Source organism: Pantherophis guttatus, chromosome 1 (assembly GCF_059756535.1).
Source record: "Pantherophis guttatus breed Tessera chromosome 1, ASM5975653v1, whole genome shotgun sequence".
NCBI classification, from domain to species: Eukaryota; Metazoa; Chordata; class Lepidosauria; order Squamata; family Colubridae; genus Pantherophis; species Pantherophis guttatus.
This window is the reverse complement of record NC_142063.1, coordinates 24,698,260-24,717,040: the sequence shown is the minus strand read 5'-3', so window position 1 is coordinate 24,717,040 and position 18,781 is coordinate 24,698,260.

The window sequence follows — 18,781 nt, the reverse complement described above, 5'->3', positions numbered from 1 at the left end:
CTTAATAGGCTTGCTTATATAGTCATAACAAAACGTAGGATAAAGAGCAAACTTAACTAATTGCACTGGTTAATAATAAGGTTTTTTTTACAAGGTAAAAGAACACCCAACAATTCTAACCTGAAGTGGTCATCCTTCTGAATATTGGTGGCAGGAGAGAAACGCAATAGTCCACTACACACTCTCAGCACCTGAAAGCAGGACAAGAAGCAATGGATTGAAACTAATCAAGGAGAGGAACAACCTAGACCTAAGGAGAAATTTCCTGTTGGTTAGAACAATTAATTAATGGAACAACTTGCCTCCAGAAATTGTGGATGCTCCAACACTGGAAGTTTTTAAAAAGAGATAGGACAACCATTTGTCTGAAATGATATAGGGTTTCCTGTCTGACCAGGGGATTGGACTATAAGACCTCCAGGGTTCCAACTCAGTTGTTGTTGTTGTTGTTGTTGTTGTTGTTTGTTTTCAGATACTTAGCTGAGTCAGAAATGGTAACATCCTGAAATCCTACTGCTCAAACGGAATGAAAAATGAATGTATTTTGGTGGAGATCTTTCTCTCTCTCTCTCTCTCCCTCTCCCTCTCCCCCTCTCCCTCCCTCCTTCCCTCCTTCCCTCTCTCACACACATACCCACCAACACACCCACTCACACTGAATTTGGATTCAAACAACGAAATGTAAGGTCCCAAAATGTACTTGAGTCACCAGAATGCCAAAGAGAGAGACTCAAGACGAGGCTTGCAAAAAGAAGCAGATTTTATTTATGGCCAAAAACAAAATACTAGGTGGGACTATATCCAGAACATACAGATACAATGCATGTAAGGAAATAGCCACCACCTTGGGGAAGGTGTGGCGTCCTTTTATACCTTCAGAGGCATTAGCTTAATACCCAATTCTGGCCAATGCCTTCCCTGTAGCCCTGCATTGGCTGTGCAGCAAGGAGCAGGGGCAGGAGGGCTAAGCACCTAGCAACAGAGGGGCTGGGTGTGTAGCAACCCCGCTTCTTGAGATATCCACCAGGCACAGAGTGGTACAGAAAAACAGGATAACAAAGAGGTGAGATCGCTGGTAAAAGCAAATGGCAGAGGCAATTCTAATTCTTAGCAAAGCAGTTCTTACAGGAGCAAAACAGCAAGTCAAACCAATTCTACTGACTCTATTATTATGTCCCACTAATTCTATCTGTTCTATTATTATTATGTCCCTTCAAAAGCTTTAAACTATGACTTAGAAATATGTTTGGATTTGTATATTAAACTAAAGTAACCAAAATACATAAAGAATTAGTGTATTTTTATTTGTTTATTTATTAATAATTTAGCGTGCTGGCTGGAGAATTCTGAGAATTGAAATCCACATCTCTTAAAGTTGCTGAGGTTGAGACACACTGTTTTAGACAGCCCCATATGGGTGGCTGATCTAAAACATTGCAACGTCATGCTGTAATTTACACTTCTTTTTATTGTTGTTGTTGTTGTTGTTTTGCCTTTGCAGTGTGGTAGGCCAAGGATATCTAAGCTATGGCTCTGCCTTTGCTCAGGGCTGCCCAACAAGCTTCCATTCCAAGGTTCAGGGTTTTATTATTTTCATGCTAATTAAATTATATTGTATCTCCAAAGTGATTTGATGGCTTTAGGTGAGCCAGGTTTTAGCTACCACAATGTGGTAAGCGAAGGAAGAGGAATACATTTGTTAACATTTAAACGGGAAGAAACACATTGGGGTTTTTTTTTCTCCTGCAAATATTATCATAGTGATCCATCTGGAAACAGTTAAAGAAATTATGCATGTAAACCAGTGACAGCATTTCGTTTATGAAATAGTGCTGTGTTTTCCAGGCTGAGAAAAATATATCTACCATACTTTTCGCTCCAAAAGCCGCACCTCACCATATGACACATCTAGGTTTCGAGGAAGAAAAGACAAAAAAAATATATGAATATGGAGCGCCAAATATGGAGCAGCAGTGTAGCGAGGGCAGGAGGCGGAGCCTGAAAGGACCACAAATAGGTGTCCTCTCATGTGCCAGCTTTACTCCTGCATTGTGGAAAAGAGACAGAAGAGGCGGCATTCAGCACTGTAAAAGGACCCTGCTGCCACAGCTTATCTGCTATTCACTGTATTCACTCCATAAAATGCACAGACATTTCCACCCACTTTGGGGGTGGGGGTGGGAGTGTGTCTTATGGATCAAAAAATATGGTAATTGTAATAATTGGCACAGAAAAGACTGGACACACAGGCACTTGCTGTGAATCTTTGCCTGTACCCTATAAACCAGAGTTGTCAAACTCCCAGCCCACGAGGTTGGATGCGTCACATGCTGGCCACACCCACTCCTGGTTTAGCGAAGTGGAAAAAAGTCCCAATACGACATGTCACGCTGCTGTGATGATGTGAGTTTGACACCCCTGCTATAAACGAACATAGCCTATCATACATGTATAAAAAACAACATAATCCAAATCAGAAACATTGCCCATAGTTTGAACACAAACTTCTTAAACCAATTCACATCCACTGAACATCCAGTGATACCAAAAGCCATGCTGACTCCAATTGTTGCTTAGAGAGGGTTTATTTTTCTTTCCCACCTACACTGTAGCTTGTGCAGGTTAATGTAGCGTGCAGCAGTATGATAACGCACGGTGATATGACCTTTTCAATAAATGTACAACTTACAGAGCTTGGTTCTTTCCAAGTGTCCTGTGTTTACACAGCAAAGCCCACTAACCTTTGGGAAATAGATCAAATAGCCAGCCAGACAAAGCCCAGCATATTAAAAAAGGTCACTCGATAGAGTAGTCAAAATGCTGCACTCTCCAAATGAATTTAACTGCCTGGGCTTCACCTGTAGGCCAGCGATGAACTGCACAAGAAGCAACTTAGCAAGAAAGCATCGTCAGCAAAAGGCTGAAAGAGCCATGCAGAGTTTCTTACTGTACAGAACTTGGAGTGATTTATTGCAACAGCAAAATTAATTTAAACCAAGAATAGACAATCTTTCTGATAGTTCAGGACCAGTGGTGAGATTCAAGTAATTTAACAACCGGTTCTCTGCCCTAATGATTTCTTCCAACAACCAGTTTGCCAAACTGCTCAGAAAGTTAACAACCGGTTCTCCCGAAGTGATGCGAACCGGCTGAATCCCACCACTGTTTAGGACTGTATTTAAACACTGCCAAGTGGGAGGTTAGTGTTGCAATAGATGAGATAATTATGCAAATAATACATAAAATTATATGAAATCATGTCACATATGTCACACAACCAGCCAGGCCTGTTTCCTTGACCTGTGCCCCTGACACTTTATTATGTCTAATAGAAAGGATATAGGTAGTCCTCATCTTATGATCGTAATGGAGACTGCCCATTACAGTTGTACGTGGTTGTAAAATGGATTGGTCATGTGACTGACCTGATTTTACCATTATTATTTTTTTGCAGTGTTCATTAAGCAAATCCATGGTTGTTAAATAAACCTCTCAGTTGTTAAGTGAACTAACGGTGCACTATGGACGTGAAACCAGCAAAAAAGCAGAAGTGCTGGTTTTCACTAAAATCATCGTAAAACATGCCCATGTGGCTGTGGGTTGCTAAATGCCCATATATGTGACTGTGTTGCCAAGCACCTGAAATTCAGCCATGGGACTATGGGGAAGCAGGTGACCATTGAAACTTCAAATCTGGATCATAAATACCCCTAATGTGGTTTCATTATAAGTCAAGGAAAAGTGTAATAAATATTGAGCCCAACCTCATTAAATAACTGAGTTATAGGGGTATTATTGACAACATCTGTTTGCTGGCAAAAATGCTTGAGATGTTATGGTTGATCACATCTGCATCCTCTTGGATCAAATACATTTTCTATACCTGTTTCAACTGGAATCTAAGCCCAGTTTTGACACAGAAACTGCCTTGCTCATCTGTGGGATGATCATTACTGGAAGACAGGCAGGAGGATTCTGACTTTTGCCTTTCTAAATTCTCAAATCTGTGACTTCTATCTTATTTTACATCCATCTCTATTGTTAGTGTCCTACAAGTGTCCTCTATGTTAGAAAGAACCTTTACCACAGTGGTGGGTTGCTACCACAGTGGTGGGTGAGGATTGGGCGTACCGGTAGCGGCGGTGCTGGGAAGCTCCACCCATCCACCCGGACATCTCTGCACATGCGCAGAAGCATTGCAAACATGCACAAGCGTGCGCATGCCCATGAGCAAACCAGTAGCGGCCGAAATTAAAACCCACTACTGCTTTACCAGCTTAGTTGTTTCCAATGGTAGGACTAGGTAGGACCTACTAGGATAGAATAGTCACTAGAATAGTCGATGCTCTGGTAACTTCTGTTATGGACGATTCATTGTCTTATATGAGTGGTTGCCCTTGAAAGAACTCCAGAACTTCAGGTAGGACAACTTCATTTGCATTAGCACATCTTCTCTTTCTGACGTCCTTCAAGTGAATTGAATTGCACCTGCTATCTTTTTTGTTCTGCATGGTCTGGCAAGTTCATCACCTCTGGAGGGCAATCAATTAGAGAAGACTAATTTAGTGCTTATTTTGGAAATTCACAGGTGAGATTCTTCAGAATCAGTAGGTGAATATACAAGGACACAGAAGAAAAGCCCTTTCTGATATTTATTTATTCCTTAGATTTATGAAGCCCTAGGTATCATACACAGTACTTCCCTTTTCCATCTTATCCTCACAACTGTTCTATGAGATTGGTTGAGATAAAAGTTCATGCTTAACTTATTCAGCATAACAGAGTTGGAAGGGACCTTGGAGGTCTTCTAGGCTAACCTCCTGCTCAGGCAGGAAACCCTATACCATTTAACAGATTAACAGAGTTGGAAGGGACCTTATAGGTCATCTGGTCCACCCCCACCCCCACCCACCCCCACTCAAGCAGGAGACCCTACATCATTTCTGACAAATGGCAGTCTAATCTTTTCTTGAAAGTCTCAAGTGATGAAGCTTCCACAGCTTCCGAATGCAAGCTGTTCCATTGGTTAATTGTTCTCACTATCAGAGAAATGGTTGTCTAATCTCTTCTTAAAAACTTCCAGTGTTGGAGCATTTACAACTTCTGGAGGCAAATTGTTCCACTGATTAATTGTTCTAACTATCAGGAAATTTTTCCTTAGTTCTAGGTTAGTTCTCTCCTTGACTAGTTTCCATCCATTGCTTTTTGTCCTGCTTTCAGATACTTTGGAGAATAAATTGACTCCTTCTTCTTTGTGGTCAAATGGAAATTCAATTCTTCCTGGTTTAAATCATAACACCACAAACACTCTTATCGCAGAATTATAGGAAGGAAGAAACAGCACTCCAAGTGCTTCAGCATGAACAGTTTGTTCTGTTTTTTTGATCAACAAGATTCACATTTGACAATAAAATCAAGAAGGACAAACTCGGAAGCTGACATGGTAGCAAATTATCTTTCAGTAGCATATACAGAAGTCAGAGAACTGGGTGATTACCTCATGCAGTTTTTTTCAAACTTAGCAACTTTGAGAGGTGTGGACTTCAGCTTCCAGAATTCCCCAGCCTGCATGCTGGTTGCAGAATTCTGGGAGTTAAAGCCCAAACTTCTTAAAGTTTGGAAGTTGAGAAACACTGATCTAATGTACTTCAGCTACCATTGACTGTTTCTTTAATATACTCTGTGCATGGGGGATGGGAGTGGGAGGCCAGTTTGAAATGCATTAAAGTGGATTAGGGCAGGAGAAACTGTAATTTTGATGTTCCATTCTGAGAAAAGTCAGAAAAAAGCTGTTTAGTAGACATGCTTAATCATATGCCATAAATTCTCATTTCAGTGACAACTGTAGCATAACATTGGGTGAAAAGATGCTTGAAGAAAGAGATGATTTTTTACTTCTTTAGGAAAAAGTGATATTTTATGGGCAAATGTGCTATACCTAACTGAGTAGCTCACTTAGGGATTGTCAGCTTTAAAACCCAGGAAGCTGTGACATTATCTGACTAGTCAAATGGACAATATGTTAGAATTCCAATTTTCTTAGATCATAAAGTAATAAAGGTAACAATTAAAACAGGCAACACAACCCAGAATTGGCACTTGCCTTTAATCCAGGGGTGAAATCTATTTACCTTCCCTACCAGTTCGGAAGTATGCGTGCCGCACACGTGCCATCATCACATGCGATTTTGGACCCTCTGCACATGCGCAGAGGGTCAAAAACAAGTTACTTCCAGCCGGGTGGGCGGAGCCTCGCGCTGCCGCTGCTACCGGTTCTCCGAACCACGCACCACCACCACTACCTGTTCGCTTGAACCGGTGCAAACCGGTAGCATTTTACCACTACTTTAATCCCTGTCATGAGAAACAAGAAGTGAAACTTTGGTTGTATAGATATTTTACAGGTAGGTTTTGGAGTGAAAATCTTCTTAAAGACCTCCTGTTCCCATTCTCCATCTTAAACTGGAACAAAAATCTAACATATTTATGCTAGCAAAATTTGGTCCTCTGGCTACTGAAAATTGTGTAGTCTCATAGGCAGGGGTGGGCTGCTGGGGGTTGCAGGGAGAACCTCTAGCTAAGATTCTGTGCAGTTCGGAGAATCCCCAAATCCCACTCCTGGCTGGCCTCGCCCCACCCACTTCGTCCCACCCCTCCCAGGAGTCCCCACATGGCCCGTTTTGGATGCAGGTAAGTGCAGAGTGTGCATGGAGGCTTGGGAGGGCAAAAAATGGGGCTACCAAAAGTTCGGGAATCCTCTGGAGCCTGGGAGGCCATTTTCGCCCTCCTGGAGGCTCAAAGAACACCCCCCCCCGGCCGTGGTGCAGGAAGCCAACTAGCCACGCCCATCATGGTCACATTCACCCCTGCTCATAGGGTCTTGGAAGTTATAGTAAAATGTTGAAGGCCACATATGGTTGACTACTTTTATACTATCTTGTATTTCTTAGAAAAATGACACACTACAAATATACTATCTCTGTTGTCTAAATGAAATCAACCCCCCCCCAAAAAAAAAAATCAGAAAAGAAAGCTCTGTGTTGCTGCTACACTGGTTAATTCCAAACCTGCAAACCAAGATGCGAAAAAGGTTTCACATTTTTGTAATAAGTCTCCAACATTTGAGCATTTGATTATGCGGTAGAACTGTTGATGGCACTTGCAGAGGGCAATTGACAGGGCAATCAGACTCCCAGAGGGAAAGAAATACCTACTTGCTAACTCTTGAAGTTTAAGAAGGACAAATACGCTTTTAATCCCTGATGATAAATCCACATTTTGTAATCTGTAACAAAAAGCACAAAAAATCATTTTTATGTTTCTATTCTTATCAGTTTTATCTAACTCCATTTAAAATTATGCAGATTGTTCCATTCCCCCAATGAAGAACTGATTGAGATGCAGTTCTGATTTCTTCAGAAATGCCAATCCAATAACTCTTTTGCCTTTTCAACTGTAGCAGGTGCAAAATTTCATAGGACAGCTTTGCAGGTCTCATACACTGTGGGCATTTTGGGTGGATAACAGTGGCACATTTTTCAGCAATATTATAAAGCTTTGGTTTGATCGCGCAAACAGCTTTGGGGTAAATCCACACAACTGACAAAAATCCATGTTTAGGAAAATGCAATTGGTCAAATTAATATTTAAAAAGACAGTAGTTATGAGAAGGCAGCTGCTTTTAAAGATGAAAGAAAAATACCTTTACAGGCATTTGTCTTCTGAATAAACTGTCAAAATTTTGCTAACTAAAGAATGCAAAGCTCTTCCTTGGTTCTCAATCTAAATTCAAATTCCTTGGATAAAATATCAGTTCTGGATAATAGCAATAGACTACTGGGGTGTAGGGTGAATTATAATATTGCCTCAATTTTGCTGTATAATGCAAATTTGATATTCTAATATCTATATTCCTGATAAAAGTCAGTCTTGTCCTCTATTCATGCTACTTTGATTGTAGTCTTTAATTGATATTCTGCTTTCTAGGCAGTCCGGGTAGACCATTAAAATGACTTCAGCTAAACAGATGGAGACAGGCTTTTGATAGTATAATAGATAAGTAAGATATAATCTAGCTTTCCTGTGTTGAATATTTACAGTGGGGAATTTCCTGTTATGTGTTCAGTCCAGAGGTGGGATTCACTTATATTCACTAAGATAAAAGTAAAGGTTCCTCTTGCACATATGTGCTAGTTGTTCCTGACTCTAGGGGGCAGTGCTCATCTCCATTTCAAAGCCGAAGAGCCAGCACTGTCCGAAGACGTCTCTGTGGTCATGTGGCCAGCATGACTAAATGCCAAAGGCGCATGGAACGCTGTTACCTTCCCACCAAAGGTGGTCCCTATTTTTCTACTTGCATTTTTAATGTGCTTTCAAACTGCTATGTTGGCAGAAGCTGGGAAAAGTAATGGGAGCTCACTCCATTATGCGGCACTAGGGATTCGAAATGCTGAACTTTCGATCGACAAGCTCAGCGTCTTAGCCACTACTGGTTTGCAAATGGGAGCGTGCATTCACGCGCGCGCACTTCGCTCACACATGCCACTCTGTGAATGCGCACAGCCTTCTGCACATATCCAGTAGTCGCGCATTACATCCGGGTGGGTGGTCAGAGCCTCCCACAGTTGCTGCTACCAGTTCGCGCAATCCGGAGAGAACCAGCTGAATCCCATCACTGGTTCAGTCCCTCCATCTAGGTCAGAGCAAGCACAAACATGTTGCTCAGTATAGCTACTAAAAATATAGTTTGATGTTTGTGTATTAGACATTAGGAAATGTTAAGAACGGTACGCTGGCAAAGAGCCAGTTTGGTGTAATAGTTAAGGCAGCAGTCTAGAAAACAGGAGACTGAGTTCTAGTCCTGCACAAAGCCAGCTGAGTGACCTTAGGCCAGCCCTTTCTCTCAGCCCTAGGAAGGAGGCAATGGCCTCCTTCCTAGGGCTGAAAAATCTTGCCAAAATTGCAGGGATTTGTCCAGGAGTGGACAAGGAGTAAATTTGTGTGACTTGGAAGAAAAGTTTATAATTCCATCTCTTTGACTATGAGTTCCCCACAGGGCTCTGTCTTGAGTCTGTTACTGTTCACCTTGATATGACCCATGACTGCTGTGCCAGGTCTGCTACGAATCATATTGTGAAGTATGCGGATATCACAGCAGTGGTGAGGCTTATCCGGGATGACAATGAAGATTTTTATAGTGAGGAGGTGAAGGCTTTGGTGGACTGGTGCATTAAAAATAACTTGATGTTGAATGTTAACAAAACAAAGGAGCTCATTGTTGGTTTTAGAAAGAGCCGGCCTAGTCATACTCCATTTTGTATTCAAGGCTGCAGCTGTGGAGGTGGCCAATAGTATTAAATATCTGGGGGTGCAGATAACTAATGGTCTGACTTGGTCTCTTCACATGTTATTTTTAGTGAAGCATGCAAACCAGAGTTTGTTTTTCTTGCTTCAGATGAGAAGACCCCACCTTTCTCCTTCTATCCTGGCTACTTTTTACAGGGCCACAATTGAGAGCATTTTAACAAACCGCATCACTGTTTCGTTTGGTGCAGGGGTGAAATCTACTTACCTTCCCAACCGGTTTAGAAGTGCAAGTGCCATGCACGCACGTGTATCACATGTACGCTTGGACCCTCTGCGCATGCACAAAGAGTAAAAAACAGGTTACTTCCTGGTTAAAACCAGGAAGTAACAATGACCAGGTGAGTGGGCGGAGCCTCGTGCTGCCATCGCTACTGGTTCTCCGAACCACTGGCCACCATTGCTACCAGTTCGGCCGAACCAGTCCTAACCGGGAGCATTTCACCCCTGGTTGGGTGTCAGCACTGCCTCAAATAGAAGGTCCATACAGAGAGTGATAAGGACAGCCGAGAAGATTACAGGAAGCTCACTTCCCATTATTCAAGATACTGCTTATAAGCGCTATGTGCTTAGAACTCAAAGCATTGTTAGAGATCTCACCCACCCACTTCAGGATCAGTTTCTGTTGCTCCCCTCTGGGAGGAAGTTTCAAAGTATCTATAGTAGGACTACTAGATCCTGTAACGGCTTTGTTCCTTATGCCATATGTCTTGTAAACTCGCAGGATTCTGTTTTGTTTTGTTTTTTGCCATGTATATGTATACATTTGAACTAGACTGATGTTTCTCTGTGTCATATATGTGTGTCTATGTGGGTATATGTATAATGGTTATCTTTTGAGAGGTGAATGCAACAAAATGTCATTTTAATGTATGCAGATTAGTGTACATTTAAAGTGACAATAAAGATTCTATTCTATTCTATTCTATTCTATTCTATTCTATTCTATTCTATTCTATTCTATTCTATTCTATTCTATTCTATTCTATTCTATCCTATCCTATCCTATCCTATCCTATCCTATTCTATTATCCCATCCTATCCCATCCCATCCCATCCCATCCCATCCCTTCCCTTCCCTTCCCTTCCCTTCCCTTCCATTCCATTCCATTCCATTTTGGTCAACAATTATTTGAAGGCACACATACACAGCTCTTGGTAGCCTGCTTGACTTGCAACCATAGGGGCACTGCAACTGCACTACCCACTTATTCTATCTTATGCTATTCCTTATCTATGTACTTTTGGCCTCCTACAATGCTATCTTCAATTGAGCCATGGTGGCACAGTGGTTAGAATGCAGTATTGCAGGATAATTCTGCTGACTGCCAGCAGTTCGATTCTGACTGACTCAACGTTGGCTCAGCCTTCCATCCTTCTGGGGTCGGTTAAAGAGGTCAGTTTACAGCCCACTTAAAGAGGGGCTTGCTCTCATTGCTGATGAGGCTGTTGGGCCAGGCTGTGGCCAGCTTCACACTGCAAAAAAAAAAAAAAAAAAGTGGTACTTTGGGCAAAGATTCTTGCAAAGGTTGCTTTGCAAAGAAACACTGGGGGCTGGGAAAGACTAAACCTGCAAAGGTTTGGATTGGGATGGGTCTTCGGCTAGTAACTGGTAAAATTTACTTAACAATGCCAGTGAGGATTACCAGAATTGTGGTCACAAAGTGAGTCAGCCACACACAATCTCTCACTTTATGACCACATCACTTAGCAACTGACATTCCAGTCCCAATTATGGTCATAAATCAAGGACTACTTGTACTATAGTCAGTGAATGGTCTTTCTCTATTGTGTTCCCTTAAATAGATGGAAAACCAAAGTTTTGCATGGACATCATTTGAAAAACATTGAAGGAAAATGTGATAAATAATAATAATAATAATAATAATAATAATAATAATTATTATTATTATTATTATTATTATTATTATTATTATTATTATTATTATTATTAATTTAATTTATATACCGCCCTTCTCCCAGAAGGACTCAGGGTGGTGTACAGCCAAAATAAAACACACAGATATAAAATTTAAAAAACAATTTAAGAAATATTAAACAGTTTGGCCCATATCTAATTAAAATAAAACTACCCATTTTGGACATTTAAAAATTAAGAGTTAACGATTAAAAATTTTAAAAATTAGACCAGCCCGGCTTGTTGGAATAAAAGCGTCTTGAGGGCCCGGCAGAAGGTGCATAAGTTGGGAATCCTCCGCATCTCGGGGGGGGGGGGGGCAGTTCATTCCAGAAGGCAGGAGCCCCCACAGAGAAGGCTCTCCCCCTGGGGGTCGCCAGCTGACATTGCTTGGTCGACGGCACCCGGAGGAGCCCCTCTCTGTGGGAGCAAATTGGCCAGTGGGAGGCTATTGGTAGCAGAAGGCGGTCTCGTAGATATCCAGGTCCTAAGCCATGGAGTGCTCTGAAGGTGGTAACCAATATCTTGAATCGCACCCGGAGGACCACCGGAAGCCAGTGTAGCTCACGCAGGAGAGGTGTTATATAGGAGCGCCATGATGCTCCCATAATCACCCACGCAGCCGCATTCTGGACCAGTTGGAGCCTCTGGGTGCTCTTCAAGGGGACATGGGGATGGCTTGACATGGGGATGGCTTAAGAGAGGAACCATCAAGAAAGAAACAGAAGGTTTAATACTTGCTGCTCAAGAACAAGCACTACAATCTAATACCATGAAAACGAAAAAAAAAAAAAAAAACCACTGACAATCCAACTGCCGACTTTGCAATGACAAAGTTGAAACTGTTTCACACTTAATATGTGAGTGCAGCAAAATTGTGCATACTGACATGACATGATCGAGTTGCTAAATTAATCCACTGATCATTGTAAAAAATAAGCCCTACCTGTGTCCGAAAAGTGGGAACATTAAGTGGAAAAAGTGAGATGGTGAAGATCTTGTGGGACTTTCGAATACAGACAGATCGTCATTTGGAATACAACATGCCAGATATCATGGTAGTCAAGGGCCGAAGCATACAGTTTATTGATATCGCTGTAGCAGGAGATGCCAGAGTCGAAGAAAAAGAACTGGAAAAAATCACAAAATATCACGACTTGGCCATCGAAAATACACGTCTATGAATGAAACATGTAACAGTGATATCCATTGTCATCGGGGCACTTGGTACCATGTCCAAGAATTTTACAAAACACATCAAGAAATTGCAGCTTCCTGCAATAACACCAAACTGTGCTACTTGGAACATCATATATTTTAAGAAGATACTTGGTTGATACCTAGGACGCTGGCAGCAACCCATATCAACCATTAGCACCAGTCAATGGTATTTGTGACACATTTTTGAATGTTCAGTTGACTGAGTTTCATTTTTAATGAATAAAAGAGAATAATAACAATAACAATAACAATAACAATACATATAGTCCTTGTTTAGTGACCACTATTGGATCCAGCAACCTGGTCATTAAACAATGAAATATCTAAGTGAAACCATGAGGATGCTTATAATCTTATAATATGCTTATGCGCTTACGATTTTACTTCTGCTTTGTTATATTCTAATTATACCACACATTCAGTGAATATGGCAAAAAGAAACAAAAAACTAATAAGTGACAGAAAAACAAAACAAAACAAAAAGAACTCAACTCCTGTTGTGACTTTCTTTCTAACAAGTGAACAAATATACTACTAGGCAACTGTGAAAAATCTGATGAAGAGACCGGATGGGAGACAGCTTGATGTACTTAAAGATAATGAAACACCTAATTCTTTGAATGAGAATGATCTGACAAAACGTGATGTTAATCTTATCTTCAAAAATGGAGCAAAGCTTTCAATCTGGAAAACTGTAGTATACTCCGTTTGACATCATTCTGGGGAGATTTTAGAATAAACCTTAAAGAGAACTATTGGTAGGAAATTTCTAAACAATGTAGTAAGCACCAGAAGTCAGTTTTTCAAGAAAAAAAGTCTTCCCAGTCTAAATTTATCTTATTTATTTTTATTGGATAACTAGCTCAGTAGATTGTGAAAATGATGTAGAAGTAATATATCTTCATTTCAGCAAAGCGTTTGACAAAGTACACTGTGACATTCCGACATTCTAATTAGCAGATTGGTTAAGTGTAGGCTGGATGGCATGATAATTAAGTAGATACATAGCTGGGTTGAAAACTACTCAAAGAGAGCTCAACAGTGGTAGTTCATCAAACTGGAAGCGATATCAAGTAGTATGTCATGGTTCAGTCTTGGGTCTTCTACTGTTCAATGCTTTTCTCAATGGCCTGGATGAAAGAAATGAAGGGAATGTTTATCAGATCTGCAAAAATGGATGAAATAGCTGACATCTTAGAAGGTAGAAAGGTAGAATATTCAGCTTAATATTGATAGCTCAATATTGTAAAGGTGGGATTGAAACAAGTGCATTTGTACTCACTAAAGAGACAGGAAGGATATTTACAGGTGCAGGATGGAGGATACCTGATTTGGTAATAATACTTAGAACTTGGAACCACAGTTGACTACACGCTGGATATGAATTGGCATATTCAAAAAGAGCAAATGCAGTTTTGGTCTGAATGAATGCCAGTATAATTTCCCAACCACAGAAAACAAAATAATGATAATGCTTTGCGACGGTCAAACATCAGTATTAAGTACTGTGTCCACTGCTAAGCACCACATTTTAAGGACTCAGAGAAACTGACAGGTTCAAAAAAAAAGTTCCTTATCTTGCCAGAGTGTGATGGAGCAAGTGAGTATAAATGGAAGAAACTGTAATTAGCAAAACTCTTGTAGGTTACAGAGGTTCTCTGTGCGCGGTGCATTTCCTTGAGTATTTCATTACCACGTAAGATCCCAGAGTTCAAATCTGTAACAGAATTAGCCATAATAGCAGTTTTTAAATACCAGGAAGGCTTTCACACAGAAGAAAGTCAAGGCTTTCATTCCAGAGTGCAAGATGTGAAATAATCAATTCAAATTATAGGACGGAAGATTCCAATGCAATGTCAGAGCAGTTTGAGAACAGAACCAGAAATGTAGTGATCATCCCCTTAGTGGACAGAGAAATGACAACTTTGGATTCCCACAGAGCAGTGGAGGTTCAGCTCAGCGGACAACGTGATCATGTTAAGTTCAGTGATTCTATGAGAAGGTTGAACAACTTCCTCTTCTCCTTTAAATTATGAATAGAACCTTGCTACACCTGTGTGTCTGGGTTCTGATGGGAGGATATGGCAGTAGATCTTAGACCAGAGGTCTTCAAACTTGGCAGCTTTAAGACTTGTGGACTTCAACTCTCATAATTCTCCTGCCAGCTATGCTGACTGGAGAATTCTGGGAGTTGAAGTCCACAAGTCTTAAAGCTGCCAAGTTTGGAGATCCCTGTCTTAGACTCCAGATACTTAGCCCTGTTTTCAGCAATTAACATGACTCAAGATTCTTTTTTAACCTGATTAGATTTTTATCCTGCCCTTTATTACTTTATAAGTAAGTCAAGAAGATGAATGTACGTAATACATCTTCTTTCTTTTATTTTTTCATAACAACAATTCTGTGAGGCGGGTTGGGCTGAGAGAGAGTAATTGGCTCGGAGTCAATCAGTTGACTTTCATGTCTAAGGTGGAACTAGAACTCACAGCCTCCTGGTTACTAGGCAGTAACCTCTGAGCTTGCATTTCTCTTTTATCTACCAACATTTGAAACATTAGGCTATTTCTTGAATCTTGTCTCTTTTTTTATCTGCTGTATGCTTTTCATTGGATAGCAACCTTAAACAAGGTCTTCATGCAGTGGTGGGATTCAAATAATTTAACAACTGGTTCTCTTCCCTAATGACTGGCTTGGTGGGCGTGGCCATGGTGGGTGTGGCCAGGGGGTATTACATGCCTCCTGCACCCCCCTGGGAGCAAAAACGGGCCACAGGGCGGCTGTGCCACACACACCCCACACCCCATTTTGGGTCTAGTAGGCTTCCCTGCAGTCTCCTGGGAGCAAAAATGGGCCCCGGGGTGGGGGGGTCACCGCTTTCCCGCATGCCCCATTTTGGGCCAGAAGACCTCCCTGCACTTATCTGGGAGCCAAAATGGGGGGTGTGGGGACTCTTGGAAGGGGTGGGGTGGGGAGGGTCAGACCCAGCCAGCAATTTAACTACCGGTTTGCCCGAACCGGCTGAATCCCACCATCGTCTCCATGGGTATGAAGCCCAGACACCTCCTTTATGCAAATAGGATATGATCACCCTATCCAACACTAGTTTCTGTGGATATGACAACCAGAGAATGCATGGGCAACATAAAAAATGCCCAGAGAATAAACCACTCTCCCTATTGAATTTTCATCAGCTATCATTTTCTAGCCTTGAAAATGCACTCTGCTTCTGTTGTGACAGAAGCAAGACAGAGAGGATTTGCTATTCAGTGTAACCAGAACATTTGTGTCATTGATCTTTTCATGCCAGTGGTTTTGAAGTCCCACACTTAGCACACTGTTCGATGTGGCAGTGCCCCTTTTAATGGTCATCTGAGAGTTTCATCCATCACCACAGACAGCTATTTTGTCGGCACCAACCAGCTTTATTTATCAGGCCACATGGTTTGCAGAGATATCAGAGGTGGAGAATGGGGGAGAAAGTACATTACTAGATGTCAGAAAACCAGAAGTACATAACTGATGGGCATTATTTAAGCCCCGTCAATTTATAATATTAGCTTTCTCCTTTCTACCAATTAATCTCTCCCTTTCTAGAAGCCACTGAGCTGTTTTTGCTCCCTAGAAACAAAGCCAACTCCACACAAGCAAAATGACTGTCACTTGCAATGAGCGTAGTTTTGTTTGTAGAAAGATAAACTGCCAGGAGGGCATGACTTGGAGTCCGTCTTGGCTACTGCTAAGTGCCTTGCTTTGAGGTTTCTTTCAATGGGAAGTGGCATGGAAATGTTTCAAATTAATAAGAGAAAAAAGGACATGTTTTGCAATACAGAGCCATGGGCAAAAAAAAAAAATGTCTTGCCTATCAGTGGGATATGAAACCACATGCCTAAGAAGAAAGAAAAAGAAATATGAGAGGCAGAGGGGAAATAAAGAAGGAGAGAACAAAACCAGAAATAATCCTTTGATTCCAATAGTCAAGAGAGAAGCCTTTTCTATGAAAAGGAGGTCATCATCAGGACCAATCAGGGAATAGATGCTGGGTAAAAAAGGTAAAGGTTTCCCCTGTCCAGTCATGTCCAACTTTAGGGGCAGTGCTCATCTTGGCTGAGGGAGCCAGCATTTTCTGAAGACAATATCTGTGGTTGAGTGGCCAGCAAGGCTATATGCCAAAGGTGCATGGAACACTATTACCTTCCCACCAAAGTGGTACCTATTAATCTACTCACATTTGCAAGCTTTTGAACTGCTAGGTGGGCAGAAACTGGGGCAAGTAATGGGAACTCACCCTGTTGTGTTGAGGTAGGGTCTCAAACCTGGGCTGTCACCTCTCCAGCTGACAAGCTCAGTGTCTTTAACCACTGAGCCATCATGCTCCAGATACTGATACCATTCCATTATTTGCATGATGCTCAGCTGTGATTGAACTAGGATTCCCAGCAGACCAATGGCAAAGGTTGCTGGGAACTGTGGTTCAGCCATATCGGAAGGGCCATATGTGCCTAAGCTTCACTGTATTGCATCAAAACACTGTATTTCTGGTCTGTTTATGCCAATGCTTCTTCCAACTTGTTTGACAGCCTCTCCTACAAATGCCCAAGCTTGGGAAAGAAGAATCAACTCAAGGTCAGCCATGATAAGAACACTTTGCCACTTTCCATGCTGCAACTAACTTCTTTTCGAAATCCATAGATGCTTAAGATGCTTTGCGAGAACAGTTTCAGAGGATTAAAAAAAAAGAAGTATAGAAAACTTTGGCCGGTGTTCACAAGGTCAGTCCAGGAGTGAATAATCCCTCAGTGGATTTATTTTTCCTTAGAGTAGACAAAAAAATAGCTGAGCTTTATTATTGTTAAGTCTTCATCTTGCCATGCTTTTCTCTAGAAGCATCCCTCCCCATTAGATTTGCTCTCTAAGAAGTCCACAGTGGAATTTTTTTTTAATTTCTCTACTCTTTTTCATTGTGTGATACCATTTAGTATAAAAAAACATATTTTTTTCTCATTAATTACTTCAGTAGGCCTCCTATCTTCCAAATATTTATCTGCCTTCCCAGGCATCAGATCAAAGTTTCTCAGCATTGGCAACTTTAAAATGTGTGGATTTGAACTCCCAGAATTTCTCCAGGCAGCATGCTGACTAAGGAATTCTGGGAGTTGAAGCCTGCAACTCTTAAAGATGGTTGAGGATGAGAAATACTGTTTTAGATAATTCCATTTGGGTAATTTGGCTGGGGAATTCTGGGAGTTGAAGTCCACATTGGATTCATGGCTGGAAATGTATAGAGTTTCTACCTTATACCAGGAAGGGCAGAGAATGTTCTCAGTTGCAAGCAAAACTGCACAGGCTAAAGAAACACTGACGGATTTAGCTGAAGTAAGGTCATCATATGTAATCTTATTTCCTAGCATTATACTCAAATAGTTGATAACGATAAGCAAATATTGATTGTCATTTCTCTCCAACAGAACAGCATGAGGGTCCTTGTCAAATGGCCCATGAAACACTATACAGGGTAATGACAGAAAATGCTCCTGGTATTGTGACCATGTACTGTATACAAATTGGGGGTTTATTTTGAAAGAGATGTTTCTTTCTTGAAAGGAAAGCTCAAACCCTTTAACAGCAGCCTCCAATACTCATCAAGATAGCAGTCAGTTGCAGAAAGGAGAAAAATAATCTAGGTGCATGCTGGGTTTTATCCCCTCAACTTTCATCAGTATTCCAAAGTTTCATGAGAAATCAATATGAATGTGTCATCCAACTCTAAAGAATACTGGCAAACCATTGTTTTGGAGTTAATGAGCAAGACAGAAAGGCAACAATACTTTAGATTAATTTTAAAACAATTCAGAGTATATATCAGTCCACAGGAAGAATTTATACAATTAACACACCTATAAAGTCTTGCCTCTCCAATATTCTCATGAAAGCAGGACTCTTGAAACTGCAGTGATTCCAAAAGGAGCTTTTATTGGTAGGTTTGTGATAACAAGAGATCTAGGCAAGAACTGAAGCGTCTCATTTAAAACCAGCTATTTAAAACAATGCTAAATAAACCCCTCCCACACTACATCATTGCAGGGAAACAGAAACAGAGACTTCATGTAGAGATTAACACAGTAATGCAGGAAACAGAAACTGGAAACAGAAACTTCATATACAGACCACTCCATTCCTCCCACCTTTCCTCCCACCAAAATGCCAGTGTCCCTGTAGATATACCTGGGACCTGACAACACCTCTTAAACATAATTTGGGCCTGATATGGGAATTGCTCAG